This window comes from Heterodontus francisci, chromosome 35 (genome assembly GCF_036365525.1).
Source record: "Heterodontus francisci isolate sHetFra1 chromosome 35, sHetFra1.hap1, whole genome shotgun sequence".
NCBI lineage: Eukaryota > Metazoa > Chordata > Chondrichthyes > Heterodontiformes > Heterodontidae > Heterodontus > Heterodontus francisci.
This window is the reverse complement of record NC_090405.1, coordinates 18510497-18526445: the sequence shown is the minus strand read 5'-3', so window position 1 is coordinate 18526445 and position 15949 is coordinate 18510497. Positions and strand designations below refer to the sequence as shown.

General features: G+C 48.3%; 2 non-coding genes across 2 annotated transcripts; both read right to left on the bottom strand.

Moving 5' to 3' along the window:
- Positions 1-5938: 5938 nt before the first annotated feature.
- Positions 5939-6021, bottom strand: trnal-cag (transfer RNA leucine (anticodon CAG)). Its single transcript has one exon. It is a non-coding gene; the product is annotated as a tRNA-Leu (tRNA).
- Positions 6022-11210: 5189 nt separating this feature from the next.
- Positions 11211-11293, bottom strand: trnal-uaa (transfer RNA leucine (anticodon UAA)). Its single transcript has one exon. It is a non-coding gene; the product is annotated as a tRNA-Leu (tRNA).
- Positions 11294-15949: the final 4656 nt, after the last annotated feature.

Genomic DNA, 15949 nt, shown 5'->3' with positions numbered 1-15949 from the left:
ACAGGGTGGGGGGTGGGGGTGCGGAGAGCGAACAGCCAGAGTGCGGAATTTCGCCAGTAGGGAGGAGGGGGAGAAAGCGAGTTGCAGAGGGGGGAGAGCGGTCAGTGAGGTGGGAGCTAGTAGCTGCGTTCGGGTGAAGTCAGTCCTGGTCAGTTATATAAACAAATCACAATAACGAATTGGCAGCACATTTTATCCTCTGCCCGATTTTCCTTTCCATCGATCGGGGTACTAATTCACTATCTTCCAATGGAAATTCAATCATAAAATTCCTTTTGTATTTAATAGGATTACTGAAATGTTAAATGGATCTGAGGATTACAGTTAGTATTAGCAAACGCACCCGAATGAATTAGCACCCCAATCGATGGAAAGGAAAATCGGGGAAAGTATAAAATGTGCTGCCAATTCGTTATTGAGATTCGTTGAGGAATTCGATTCTGCCCAACACTGAAATTGGCAGCTTTTTTGAATTCAACCTTTCTGCCAGGACGACAATTTAAGCCAATGATTTGCTGTATTTTCTAATTCGAGGCTCGGCAATTGGTTAAGACATGCGAATGGGAAGAGGGTGACCAATCAGAAGTGGGCTCTGGATAGCGCGGGCTCAAACTGCGGGAATTCCAGGTCCCTGAATGACTGAGCTGAAACTGATCAGTTTCACAAACCCTGTCAGTTTCAGTGCAGGAAACACCGTCTCGGGGGAAATAACATCACAAGTGGGTCTGGTTCCAGTGACCGATTTAATGGCTGCTGCAAAACTCCCGGATTCCCTCATGGCAGCGAAATCATTTTGAAATTCTATGAAAACAATGAGTGATTCTGGAGGAGTGATGTGGCTTTTCACTGAGGGTATGTGTGGACGGGGGAAATAACTAAATGTGGAGCCTCAGGCACTGTTTACACAGCCCGTTTCGAAAATCAAATCCACTGCACGTCCTTGCTACAAATGAAATGTCAAATTTGGGGATTCCAGTTTTATACCCGAACACAGCACAGATTTATTCCAGACATTTCTAAACAGCCTATCCCAGCTCCCGTTTCCAGGTCACTGCTCTCTCTGTGAGGCGGTGGGTGGCTCTTAGAAGAGCCTTTGTTGTGTTTGCTGGAAAGGGTCGAGTTGTTCAGCCGCTGAATTCGTCGAGAGTGCGGCCCTGCCGTTTCAGAGCGTACACCACATCCATGGCAGTGACCGTCTTGCGCTTGGCGTGTTCAGTGTAAGTGACCGCATCCCTGATCACATTCTCCAGGAAAACTTTCAACACCCCGCGAGTCTCCTCATCGATCAAACCCGAGATCCGCTTGACCCCGCCACGGTGAGCCAGGCGGCGGATTGCTGGTTTGGTGATGCCCTGGATATTATCAGGAAGCACTTTGCGGTGCAGCTTTGCTCCGCCTTTGCCCAGTCCTTTCCCTCCTTTACCTCTGCCAGACTTTCTTTTATTAATTTCCAAAATATACTTTATTCATAAAAATCTGTAAAAAAAAAATACATCACAAAACAGTTCCAAAAAGCACCAAGGCAAACAATACAAAGAGTGCAAAGGAGATCAGTTTCCTTCAATACAGGAGTGAGTTGCCTCACAACCCTTCCATTTCATTGTCATGCCATGTACATTTTACAGCAAACAAATATTTTCTGGCTACAGTTCGAGTGGTTTCCCATGGATCCAGCCCCTCAGTTCAGCTTGGTGGGGGGACCTTACACAGTGGTCTTTCCCCATTGAGCCTTTGCTGCGGCTGCCCCAAGCTTTAGTGCGTCCCTCAGCACGTAGTCCTTGGAATGTGCCAGTCCGCAACATTCGGTCATGGACAACTCTTTGCGCTGGAAGACCAGCAAGTTTCGGGCAGACCAAAGAGCGTCTTTCAACGAATTGATAGTCTTCCAGCAGCAGTTGATGTTTATCTCGGTGTGCGTCCCTGGGAACAGCCCGTAGAGCACAGACTCCTGTGCTACAGAGCTGCTTGGGATGAACCTCAACAAAAACCACTGCATCTCTTTCCACACCTGCTTTGCAAAGACACATTCCAGAAAGAGGTGGGCAACGTCTCTTTTCCACCACAGCCACCTCGAGGGCTGCGTGTGGATGGGGTGAGACTTCGGGTGTGCAGGAAGGATCTGACAGGGAGGGCTCTTCTCACCATCAGCCAGGCTACATCTTGGTGCTTGTTTGAAAGTTCTGGTGATGAGGCATTCTGCCAAATGACTTTGGACTTCTGCTCAGGGGACCATCCGACAGGATCCACCATCTCCTTTTCCCGTCGGGCCTTGCGGATATTCCGTGCAGACCACTGCCTGATGGATTGGTGGTCAAAGGTGTTTTTCCACAGAAACTTTTCCATGAAGGATAGGCAGTACGGCACAGTCCAACTGGATGGAGCATTCCGCGGCAATATGACCAGCCCATCCTTTGCAACACCGGGGACAGATAGAACCTCAGCACGTAGTGACACTTGAAGTTTGCAAACTGGGGATCTACACACAGCTTGATGCAGCCGCACACAAAGGTAGCCATAAGGATGAAGGCGACGTTGGGTACATTTTTCCCGCCCTTATCCAGAGGTTTGAACATCGTGTCCCTCCGGACTCGGATCATTTTGGATCCCCAGATGAAGCGGAAAATGGCTCAGGTGATCGCCACAGTGCAGGAATGCGGTATGGGCCAGACCAGCACCACGTACAGCAATGTGAGCGCCTTGCACCTGATGACCAGGTTCTTACCCATAATGGAGAGAGATCGCTGCTCCCACATGCTCAGCTTATGTTGTACCCTGGCTACTCGCTCCTTCCAGGTTTTGGTGCACGTCCCAGCCCTTCCAAACCATATCCCCAGCACCTTCAGGTAGTCTGACCTAACGGTGAAGGGGACAAAGGATCGGTCAGCCGAGTTCCCAAAGAACATGGCCTCGCTCTTGCCGTGTTTAACATTGGCTCCCAAGGCTAGTTCGAGCTGGTCGCAGATGCTCATCACTCTGCGCACAGACAGTGGATCCGAGCATAAAACGGCGACGTCATCCATGTACAGGGAGGTTTTAACCTGAGTGCCTCCGCTGCCTGGGATTGTCACCCCTCTGATGCTCGCATTCTTCCCAATAGACTCAGCAAAGGGTTCAATACTGCAAACAAAGACAGGGGAGAGAGGACAGCCCTGTCTGACTCCAGATTGGATCGGGAAACTTTCTGATTCCCACCCATTGATTGAGACTGCACTACTGATGTTTGTGCTGAGTAGTTTGATCCAATTGCAGATTCCCTCCCCAAACCCCATTTTGGAATGCACATCCATCATGTAGGTGTGTGATATCCTGTCAAAAGCCTTCTCCTGGTCCAGGCTGATGAGGCAGGTGTCCACCCTCCTGTCCCGTACATAGGTGATCATATCCCTGAGTAGCGCAATGCTATCAGAGATTGTCCTGCCTGGTATAGTATAGGTCTGATCAGGGTGAATCACCAACTCCAGAGCAGACTTGAATCAACTGGCTACGTCTTTTGACAGAATCTTGCAGTCAGCATTAAGCAGAAATTGGGCCACCAATTTCTGATTTCTGTCCTCTCCCCCTTCTGCTTGTCGATGAGGGTGCTGATGCCTTTCCTCATGGATTCTAACATGCTGCCAGCCTGGAGCATACTCTTGTTTACTGGCAGACATGTTGATTCTTTCCTCAAATCAGTGCACAATAAAAGAGACTGATTCTGTCAGGCTCCTTTTTATACAGGCCACCTGGACCTGGCTGAGAAAGGCAGAGTGAGAGCAGCGAGGGGAGGAGACACGAGTGAAGATTAAACAGAGAGCTAGATGGAGGAGACACCCAGAGTGACAGACAGAGAGAGAACGGCCCCTCATCTTTCAGCTCCACCTCCAGTTTCCTCCGGGCTGCCAATTTCAAACCCTTTATTAACAGTAGAATCGAAACCCAGCTCTCCACACAAACCCTTCCAGACTCGGCCTTCATAGTCAAGGCTTTCCAGAAAGCCGGAGCTTTTAAATATGGTCCCGATGCAATTAACACTCAGTAATATTCCCACCAAAACACAGTCCATTCTATAACAAGAAACCTCCTCAGTAACATCACCATTTCCACACACATCCGCTTCCAGCAGTTTACAGCACCTTACTGCAGCTGTTTGGGGAATCTCCTATGTTAAGATTGGAGTTGGAAAGCGGCCTTTACCCGGCAGTGTTATTGTCTCACACTGAATCTGCCAGACATCCTGTTCTCTTTATTGCGAGAGAGAAAGCACGGATTTAGGAAATGTTCATTTGAAATGATCTCTCTTGAGAACGAGCCCGGCCGTGGGACAGGTATTCCAGTGCAAAGAGCTGTCCATGACCGAGTGTTGCAGACTGGCACATTGCAACGTCCAAGACTATGTGCTGTGGGATGGCATTAAAGCTTGGGGAAGCCACCATGGAGACTCAATGGGGAAAGGCTGCAGTCTAAGGCCCTAGTAGGCCATAGTACAGTGAGGGGCTGGAACCCGTGTAAAACCCCTCGGGCTGTTTGCACCAGAGAATGTTTGATGTGTAATGTAAATACTGTAAATATAACCTGTGCAGGCAGGGATAGTGAGATACATCATGTACATTATTGAAGGAAACTGATCTGTATTGTACCTTATGTAATATTAAATTTGAACTGCTTTGCAATGTAATTGCACAAATTATATGAATAAAATACATATTGTGCAAAAGAAAGCAGCTTTCCTGTCAACACACACCTTGTCTCAGGGCACAACTTTCCTGTGATCTTGTCATACCCAACTTCGCTCTATATCTTCTGACACACACACTTTACATTCTGTCATTTCCAAACACAAGCATTCTAAAATCAAAAGACCTTTTGTTTATTTCTCCTTTCTTTTCATTTCTCCTCTATTCTTCTCAATCACTCCCTTCAACAGTCCTATTCAGATCAAGGTGGAATGTGAATAGTGTCACAACTCACCTCTGACACCATTATTACCCTTCTCTTCTCTTGTCTTATTCAATGGGAAAGTTTTATTCACCAGTCTGTTGCTGTTTTACACTCTTGCCATACCATCTGGTATTGCATCCATCTGAATTCTGTGCTTTCATGGCCTTATATTTCTTTTCCACTTCTGGATGATTTGTTTGCTTCAGTTCCATTCAACCAGGCTGGACCACAGGGAAGCTTAGAACCTTTGCCTTGGACGGGTCCACGTTGATCCATTACATTCAGAATCACCTCCTTGAAATAACTCCATAGTACAACTACAGTAACCACACAGCATCTGCTTCAAACACTCCTCCACATTTTATCTGTTCTGACTGTCAACACCTCCAGCTCTTTTGTTTAAGTGGAACCCATCAGGTGTGTATAGGCTCCTTCTATTCTGAAAGCTGTAGCACTGGTTCAGGGAATTCAGCCCTGTTTCTCTACTCGAAAGGATCAGCCATGCTTGATCTGCCTCGTATTTTGCTTTTATTGCAACGTTACAAGACCTCCAATCCTCTGGCACCACACCTGTATGCAGTGAGGGATTGGAAAATGATGGTCAGACCTTCCACTATTTCTTCCCTGGCTTCTTTCAACAGCCTGGGGTACATTTCATCTGGTCCTGGTGATTTATCCACATTCAAGGATGCTCATCCCATTTATACTTCCTCTCTCCTTAAGTTATCACGTCCAATACTTCACACTCCTCCTCCTTAATAACAATATCTGCATCACCCTCTCATTCGGGAAAAACAGTAAAGTATTCATTAAGGATATTGGCAACATCTTCCACCCCGATACAAAGGTTACATTTTTGATCTTTTCTGTGCCCTGCTGTTTGCTTCGTTGCCTCTTACTCTAATGTTTTGATGCAACATCTTTGGGTCCATTGTTACTTTGTTTGTCCATGTTCTTTCCTGCTTTCTCTTTGCTCTTCACCGCTGCTCCCAAACGCCTCCAGTTCAGTCAAAACACAACTTGTCAGAAGTGGGATTTGAACCCACGCCTCTAATGTAAACTGCGATCTGAACGCAGCACCTTAGACTGCTCGGCCATCCTGACCGCCGACTGGCTATTATTAATGCTAAGGAAATTATTCATTCTTTGTGAAAGTATTTGTGAGATTGTGGAAATGTCTGGAAGAGGAAAGACCGGCGGGAAAGCTCGGGCCAAGGCCAAGTCTCGCTCCTCCCGGGCTGGACTGCAGTTCCCGGTGGGCCGTGTTCACAGGCTCCTGAGAAAGGGTAACTATGCTGAGCGTGTGGGTGCCGGAGCCCCGGTCTATCTGGCTGCTGTGCTCGAGTATCTGACCGCTTGAAATCCTCGAGCTGGCCAGTAACGCGGCCCGGGACAACAAGAAGAGCCGCATCATACCCAGACACCTGCAGCTGGCCGTCCGCAACGACGAGGAGCTCAACAAGCTGCTGGGAGGAGTGACCATCGCTCAGGGCGGGGTGCTACCTAATATCCAGGCCGTGCTGCTGCGCAAGAAAACCAGCGCTCAGAGCTCCCAGAAAAAGTAAAGCGGCCAAAATGTCATCTAATAACCCAAAGGCTCTTTTCAGAGCCACCCACAGTCTCTGTGAAAGGGCTGGTTACTGTCAGGAGGGAGTCAGTGATGGAGTTATTGTCACAGTGGATTGACCTGTTACACATCTGTCCAGGTGTGATTTCAGTTGAAAAATGTACCCAACGTGGCCCTCATCCTGATGACCACCTTCGTGTGCGGCTGCATCAAGCTGTGTGTAGATCCCCAGTACGCAAACTCCAAGTGTCACTACGTGCTGAGGTTCTATCTGTCCCCGGTGTTGCGAAGGATGGGCCTGGTCACATTGCCGCGGAACGCACATGCAGTTGGGCCGTGCCGTACCACCTATCCTTCGTGGAGCAGTTTCTGCGGGAAAACACCTTCGACCACCGGTCCATCAGGCAGTGGTCTGCACGGAATGTCCTCAAGGCCCTACGGGAAAAGGAAACGGTGGATCCTGTCGGATGGTTCCCCGAGCAGACCGTCAAAGTCATTTGGCGGAATGCCTCATCACCAGAACTTTCAAACAAGCACCAAGACGTAGCTTGGCTGGTGGTGAGAAGGGCCCTCCCCGTCAGATCCTTCATGCACACCCGAAGTCTCGCCCCCTCCGCACAGTGCCCCCGCGTTGGCTGTGGTGGGGAAGAGACGGTCGCACACCTCCTCCTGGAATGTGCCTTTGCAAAGCAGGTGTGGAAAGAGATGCAGTGGTTTTTGTCAAGGTTCATCCCAAGCAGCTCTGTAACACAGGAGTCTGTGCTCTACGGGCTGTTCTCAGGGACGCACACCGAGACAAACATCAACTGCTGCTGGAGGACTATCAATTCGGTGAAAGACGCCCTTTGGTCTGCCCGAAACTTGCTGGTCTTCCAGCGCAAAGAGTTGTCCACCACCGAATGTTGCAGACTGGCACATTCCAAGGTCCAGGACTACGTGCTGAGGGACGCACTAAAGCTTGGAGCAGCTGCAGCAAAGGCTCAATGGGGAAAGACCACAGTGTAAGGTTCCCCCACCAAGCTAGACTGAGGGGCTGGATCCATGGGAAACCCCTCGAACTGTATCGTTAATATTCTCAATTGCTGTAAATGTAAAACTGTAATTGATATGACAATTGTGAAACGGAAGGGTTGGGAAGAAACTCATGACAGTATTGAAGGAAACTGATCTCCCTTGCAATGTTTGTATTTTTTGGTGCTGTTTGGAAACTGTTTGGCAATGTAATTTTTACAGATTTTTATGAATAAAGTATATTTTGGAAATAAAAAAAAAGTTTTCAGTTCCCTCTCTGGATTTCGCTCTGTTTCTCTGCTCACACATCTCCCCCTCCAGTTAAGTGAAGAAGTGAACTACAGGGTGTCAGAATCAACAATTTAATAAATCCCGCTGCCTTCGATTTTATAAATCCCGAGATTATCCCGGTACATTAACGGGAACTGGTTCGGAGCTGATGAATTAATTTAATAATGGAAGTGTCCGGGTTAATTCTCTGTTTTTCATTTGGACAGTTTGAATTGTGTTTTTTTTTTCTCTCTGGTGATCTGAGCGCCGCTTCTCAATGAGAATCTGCTCCCGGAACAGAGTAAATGCAGGAAGGAAGAGGCCATTCTCGGGCTGTGTGTTTCTCTCCTAACCTGATCTGTTTCGACCGCATTGTTCCCAGAGGACGGAATCAGTGAGAGTTGTGCACACACAGGAGCTGAGTCCATTGCAGCGCTTTAATATGTGCCTTCCCCCCGGCCCTCCCTATTCTCCGGACACAGAGCTGTCTGTTTCCCCCGGCGGCGGGAGAGAGTCGGGGATTCTCTCCCCGCAGTGTCAGGGTCTGCAGCCCCGGGGAACTGGCGGTTTCAGTCAGAGTGACCGAGCTGCCTCACATATCCTGTGTACTGATCTGCAATGGATTCAAATATTAGTGAACTCATTGGGTAATGTTTGTAAATAACCCTCATGTGAATGGACCCGGCTCCATTAATGCCTTCCAAATAAAACTGGGATCCATTTCTTTTCCCCAAATGCCAGCTAACGGATCCCAGGAGCGGGGTTGAGATTGTGCTGAGCAGCAATGAGTCTCCGGTAATGCTGCTTTCTAAATTCCAGATTAGCTCTCAGTCCAACAGGCCTTTCGGGAAAGTGATGTGACAAAACAGAAACCATGTGACCGCCCCTCCAATCTAATGGGTTTGATGATGAACAGAGATGGCAGCTCTTTCCTTTGCTGATTTGGTGGCTCTGAAAAGAGCCCTTGTTACACTTGTTACTGAAGCTGGGTTTTAGGTGCGTTCCCCGCGGATGCGGCGGGCCAGCTGGATGTCTTTGGCCATGATGGACCGGGATCATTCTGGTGAATCTGCTCATTTTCCGACAGAAGCATCAGTCGCTGTTTGAACTGTTTAAAGTCAGGGGTGTATTAGCAGCCAGAAAGTGAAGGGCAGTTCATTGCTCCCTGCAGCATTATCCGCCTCTTTCAGGAGAAAAGATCAGAAACCGCTCGTTTCTGTCAGTCCCCGAGAAGCCTGTGAGAAGCGGTTCATCGCTAATTTGTTCCTTTTACAGAGAGGAAGCTGATATTTGTCCCGTTTTAAATTGCTGAACCGGACCTTCCTCCCGTCGCTTACAGTTAACAGATTGACAAATGAAAACGATTCCTAAAATCGCGTCAGGATTTTGTGACGGTAAATACAGTAAAACAGAACATAAAATGAGAGGTTTTAAAATTGTTGCCTGAAAATTGAAATTTTCCATCACTTCAATTCCTTCCTGCTCTGGAATTGCCGGGCTTTTTCCAATTGGAAAATTTCAGCCAATGAGAACTTCTATTTAATTTATGTGACACTCCGATTGGTTAAGAATTGGATTGAGAAGCGGGTGACCAATCAGAGACAGAGCGGCACAGTGGCGCAGTGATTAGCACCGCAGCCTCACAGCTCCAGGGACCCGGGTTCGATTCCAGGTACTGCCTGTGTGGAGTTTGCAAGTTCTCCCTGTGTCTGCGTGGGTTTTCTCCGGGTGCTCCGGTTTCCTCCCACAAGCCAAAAGACTTGCAGGTTGATAGGTAAATTGGCCATTATAAATTGTCACTAGTGTAGGTAGGTGGCAGGGAAATATAGGGACAGGTGGGGATGTTTGGTAGGAATATGGGATTAGCGTAGGATTAGTATAAATGGGTGGTTGATGTTCGGCACAGACTCGGTGGGCCGAAGGGCCTGTTTCAGTGCTGTATCTCTAATCTAATCTAAACTGTTGGAATTTCAGGCCCCCAGGAACTGAGCTGAAACTGTTCAGATTGACAAACCCTGGCAGTAGCTTCACACATTGGACACTTCACACTGAGTCATTCAAGGGCTGGTGTGAGAGAAGCTTCAGATCCTGTCATTACTCTCTGACTCATTATTCATCTAGAACCAAACAATTAGTAAATGTGAAGCAGTGAAGAGACTTTTCACTCTCACTGCAGAATGTGTCATCTGGGGAAATAAGGAACTATTATATTCGGAGATTCCAGGTACATTCCTCCCTGAACAAATCCATTCCTAACATTCCCGATCACAGCCTATCCCAGCTCCTGTTGTCACCCGACTCCAGCTGAATTGGAGAAACTCGTGTTGGGGTTTGAGTTGTGAGGTGGGGTTTCTCCGCCAGTGTTACTGTCTTACAGACTCTCCCCCTGAATTTGTGAACTGAGACTGCACCGAACACATCCCCAGTTAGAGTGAGGGCCGGATATCCCTCTGTTTTATTACAGAGAGTGGGGAAAGGGCTGGGTGGAGGGGAGTCACCAGGGATCCTGGATTTACTCCAAATCATTTCCATGTGGAATCTGCAGGCGGGGCCGGGACAGGGATCATTTGATCAGGGGATCAGCTCTTTCCTGAGAGATGTGGGTGGCTCTGAGAAGAGCCTTTGTGTTCAGATGTTTACAAGTTTCCCGCGCTTTCACTTCTTTCCAGACCCTGCTTTCTGAGACTTCGCTGCTTTCGTCTTGACCTTGCTCTTCCATGTCTGCACTTTCTTCAGCGCCTTTCCGCCCGCCGCACTCTTGCCTTTTTTGACCTTCTTCGCAGGAGACTTTTTCTGAAGCACTGCTTTCTTCACCGCCTTATTTGGCGTTGCCGCCGCCTTGCTGCTCGTTTTCTTGGCTGTTACTTTCTTTGTTGTCACTTTCTTGTCTGCTGGTTTCTTCACTAAAGATTTCTTGTCTGCTGGTTTCTTCACTAAAGATTTCTTGGCTGCTGGTTTCTTCACCTTCTTTCCCACCTTTCACTGGGTTTTCCTTCTTGCTGATTTTGAAGGAGCCGGAGGCGCCCTGTTCCTTGCTCTGCACCAGGGAGCCTTTGTTCACATTCCTCTTGATACTTCGCTTGATCTGGGTCTTGAGCTTCTCCTGAGCGGTGGCAGACCTGCAAGGAATCAACTACCAGCTAGCGTATAAAGCGAGACCAAGGCTCAGGGCCTTCAGTGACCTGGAGGGGAGTCGGAGAGGCAGCGGATCCTGTGAGGAACCACGATCAAGGAAGGATGAGAAGGTCATTGTCAGGGTACAGAGGAGATTAAGTTAAAGATTTACCAGTTTATAAGCAAGCGCAGAGCCAAGGAACGGTGCTGGGGCAGATCAAATAATCGGCAGTTGTGATCAGTTGGAAGGCAAGAGTGATTAAATGACAGAAGAGATGATGGTGCAAGGCAAAAGTCAGGGACAGAATAAGTTACATTTTGTAAGCACAGATACCAGGAGTGGGGTTTGAACCCACGCAGACACATGTCTATTGGATCTTAAGTCCAACACCTTAACCACTCAGCCATCCTGGTCCGTTAACCCACCACTGAAAATGAAATTTAATGTGATCCGGGTGCCATCTGGCCTTTTCCAATAGAAAGTTATGACTCCTCTCCCATGCTAAATTGGACCCTTCATTATTTATGAACCTCAATCGGATCACCCCTCAGTCTAGGTTTCTCTAAGGTGTAGGGTCCCAAATCTTTTAGTCTAACTTGATAACCAAGATGTCTTATACTGGGAATTCGTCGAATGTCTCTCCTCTGTACCCTTTCCAAAGCCTCAATATCACCCATCATGTGAGGAGACCAAGACTGGATACAATATTCCAAGTGAGTCCTGACCAAGGTTTCATAAAAGGACAAATTCGGGACATCTCAGATACCGAAGGAGTCCATGTCCAGAAGCAGCAAGACCTGGACAACATTCAGACTTGGGCTGCTAAGTGGCAAGTAACATTCACACCACATAAGTACCAGGCAATGACCATCTCCAACAAGAGAGAATGTAACCATCTCCCTTTGACGTTCAACAGCATTACCATCGCTGAATCCCCCCACCATCAACATCCTGGGGGTTACCATTGACAAAAGCTTAACTGGACCATTCATATACATACTCTGGCTACAAGAGTAAATCAGATAGTGGGAATTCTGTGATGAGTAACTCAGCTCAAGGCACGTGGTGAAATGCTCATTAGGAGAGCTGGAGAAATGGACTGGTCAGGTGGGCAGAAAAGTGGCAAATGGAATTCAACTTGGAGAAGTGTGAGGTGATGCCTTTGGTGAGGTCAAACACAGCAAAGGAATACACAATTAATGGGTGAATGCTGAGAGGTGTAGAGGAAGTGAGGGACCTTGAAGTGAATGTCCACAAATCCCTGAAAGTAGCAGGACAGGTTGATAAGTTGGTTGAGAAGGCTTATGGAATCCTTTCCTTTATTAGCCGATGTATAGAATATCAGAGCAGAGAGGTTATGCTGGAACTGTATATAACATTAGTTAGGCCACAACTTGAGTTCTGTGTGCAGTTCTGGTCACCTCATTCCAGAAAGGATGTAATTGCACGAGAGAGGTTACAGAGGAGATTTACGAGGATGTTGCCAGGGCTGGAAAAATGCAGCGATGAGGAAAGATTGGATAGACTGGGGTTGTTCTCCTTGGAATAGAAGAGGCTGAGGGGAGATTTGATTGAAATGTACAAAATTGTGAGGGGTCTGGATAGAATGGATGGGAAGGGTCTATTTACCTTAGTAGGGAGGTCAGTGACTAGAGGGCATAGATTTAAAGTGATGTGTTGAACAATTAGAGGGGAGATGAGGAAAGGTTTTTTCACCCAGAGGGCTGTGGGAGTCTGGAACTCACTGCCTGTAAGGGTAGCTGAGGCAGAAACCCTCAACTCACTTAAAAGGTGTCTGGATGTGCACCTCAAGTACCTGAACCTGCAGGGCTACGGTCCAAATGCTGGGCAATGGGATTCAGCTGGGTGGCTCGTTTTTTGGCCTGCCTGTGCTGTAAACTTTCTATGTTCTATGATTCTATGCAGAGACAATGGGCCGAATGGCCTCCTTCTGCACTGTAATAATTTTGTGATTTTTGACTCTCCAAAACTTGTCAACCATCTACAAGGCACAAACCAGGATGAGTGCAGCACCAACAATACTCTAGAAACTCGACACTGTTCAGGACAAAGCAGCCACCTTGATTGTCACCCCATTCACCACCTTAAACATTCACTCCCTTCACCACTGACGCACAGTGGCAGTAGTGTGTACCATCTACCAGATGCACTGCTGCAACTCACCAAGGCTCCGCAGACAGCACCTTCCAAACCGAAGACCTCCACCACCTTGAAGGACAAGGGCTGCAGATGCATGGAAACACCACCATGTGCAAGCTCCCCTCCAAGTCACACACCATCTGATCTGCAAATATATCGCTGTTCATTCACTGATGCTGGGTCAAGATCCTGGATCTCCCTTCCTAACAGCACTGTGGGTGTACCTACACCACATGGAGTGCAGCAATTCGAGAAGGGAGCTCACCGCCACCTTGTCAAGGACAATTAGGGATGGGTAACAAATTCTGGACTTGTCAGTGTCGCTCACATCCCATGAAAGAATATGCCTCATCTTATACTCAATTGTCCTCTGAATGCAGCCCAACCCCCTATTTGCTCCAACTATCACTTCACAGCATTGCTGCTGTACCTTTAGAGATCTGTGCACTAGAACATCCAGATCTCTGCTCAAAATTATTTTCTTTTTTCCACCTACTTTAATGTTTTTCCCTGAAGCGTGTATGAATGTTGAGCATTCGCCCTGTCCACATGAATAACACTGCACTTACCCAAATTAAACATCATTTACCAGTCATGAACCCAATCTCCCAACACATTAAGATCAGCCTGAAACAGTCGAGTATCGTCTACAGTCTAAACACTCGCACAGATCTTCAAATCATCTGTCAATTTACAGATGGTGCCCCCTCCACCTACATCCAGATCATTAATAAAAATAATAAAGAGCAACAGTCCCAACACCGATCCCTGTGAGATACCATTGGTGACTGGTCTCCAAACAGATCCAGATCCATCTGTAACTACTTTCTGCCTACGTCGTGCCAGTCAGTTCCCAATCCAGATCAATATATTACCACTGATACCAGGGACTTTAATCTTATAGAGAAGCCTCTTGTGTGGAACCTTATCAAAATCTTTTGAATGAGATCAGCTAATTGAACACAGGCTGAGGATTAGGCCTAGGCCTGTCCTGCTCTGTGTATGGGTCGCAGGACCAAACAAGGTGAGATCAGCTCACTGAGCACAGGCCCATCCTGCTCTATATGGTGCTCAGTACCTCACCAAATGAGAATAACTAACACACCACAGGCCATGGAGCCTCGGCCCATCCTTCTCTGATTGTGGTTCAGTGCCAACCAGGTAAGATCAGCTAATTCAGCACAGGCCGGAGATGGAAGCTGGACCTTTCCTGCTCTGGGGACTCCGTACCATACCAGGTGCGATGAAGTAAAATACCACAGGCCGGGGATGGAGCCTGAGATTTCCCTGTTCTGTGTGGGGCTCTGTACAACAACGTGTGAGAAGAACTATCATCCCTCAGGCTGAGGAAGGAGCCTGGGCCCATTCTGTTATGTGTGGCTCCTACCACACTGAGTGGGATCAGTTAACTCAACACAGGCCATGAATATAACCAGGCCCTTTCCTGCTCCGTGTGGCTCAGTATCACACCAGGTGGCATCAGCTAACACAGCACAGGCTGGGGCTGGAGCTGGAGCCTGGGCCCGTCCTGCTCTGTGGGTTCAGTAACAACCCGTAAGATGAACTTTTTTCAAAAGACTTCAGTGTCTTTAACTCTGTCCAACACTGTGAGGCAGCTTTCTGTGTTTATAAAGAGTGTAATTTATTGACTGGTCTCTTGGATCAAACAGGGTAACAGACAGAGGTCTGTGTGCAGAGGGTTTGCAGGTGAGCTCTGATTCCTAACCCTTTCTGGACTGTGAGGAATAAAGAATGAATGAGAGAGAGAGAATGTGGGAGAAGGGATGATGGAAGAATTTGTCCGTGAACCTGATTAAAAGTGGCTCAAACTCAAGATAATATTAAGATATCAAGAGCAGAACATTAACATAATCTGAGTTCCGCGATCTGGTCGGGTCCCATTCCCCTGAAGTGAGGAATGAACGGGTGGGGAAATTCCGCCTGGAGTTATATTTGTCTCCAATGAAGATGAGTTCACAGTGAGGCCGGAATAGCTCAGTTGGGAGAACACTAGATTGAAGAACCAGGATACAATCCCTGGTTTCATCAGTTTTAATTTGGTGTCTCCATCAGTTTAAGTAGAGAGAATCAGAGGGGAGATTTTCCACTCTTGATCCCATGGGCTGAATTTTAAACTAACGGTGCGGCTCTCGGCAGAGGCACCGGAAGCGGGTGTCATCACCACACGAGTGAAATGTGGCCGACCGACCCCGATCACGGAGCAGCCGACCAATTAATGAAGGGGAGGCGTGGGGCCCATGTAAACAAGGACCAGAGGCAGGGAACGAGGCACCGATGGCACCGACATCTGACACAACGGCAGGTGCTGGCACCATATTGAAAGGGCTGCCAGACCTGCATTCACTGCTGCCTGGTTTAAAGGAGTGTCTTCCTGAGAGCCCTCTGCTGTCCCAGGACCCGTTCTGCTGCCTCTGCTGCCCCAGGACCCGTTCTGCTGCCTCTGCTGCCCCAGGATCCGTTCTGCTGCCTCTGCTACCCCAGGATCTGTTCTGCTGCCTCTGCTGCCCCAGGACCCGTTCTGCTGCCCCAGGACCCGTTCTGCTGCCTCTGCTGCCCCAGGACCCATTCTGCTGCCCCAGGATCCGTTGTGCTGCCTCTGCTGCCCCAGGACCCATTCTGCTGTCTCTGCTGCCCCAGGACCCATTCTGCTGCCCCAGGATCCGTTCTGCTGCCTCTGATGCCCCAAGACCTATTCTGCTGCCTCTGCTGCCCCAGGACCTGTTCTGCTGCATCTGCTGCCCCAGGACCCGTTCTGCTGTCTCTGCTGCCTGATAGGTAAGGAGCTGAATGCGAGCCTGCAGTGACCATGGTCCCACAGTTTAGCGATGCCTTCCTGCAGGTTCGCCTCCAGGTGGCAAGAGATAGGTGGAAGATCCTCTTTCCCAGGG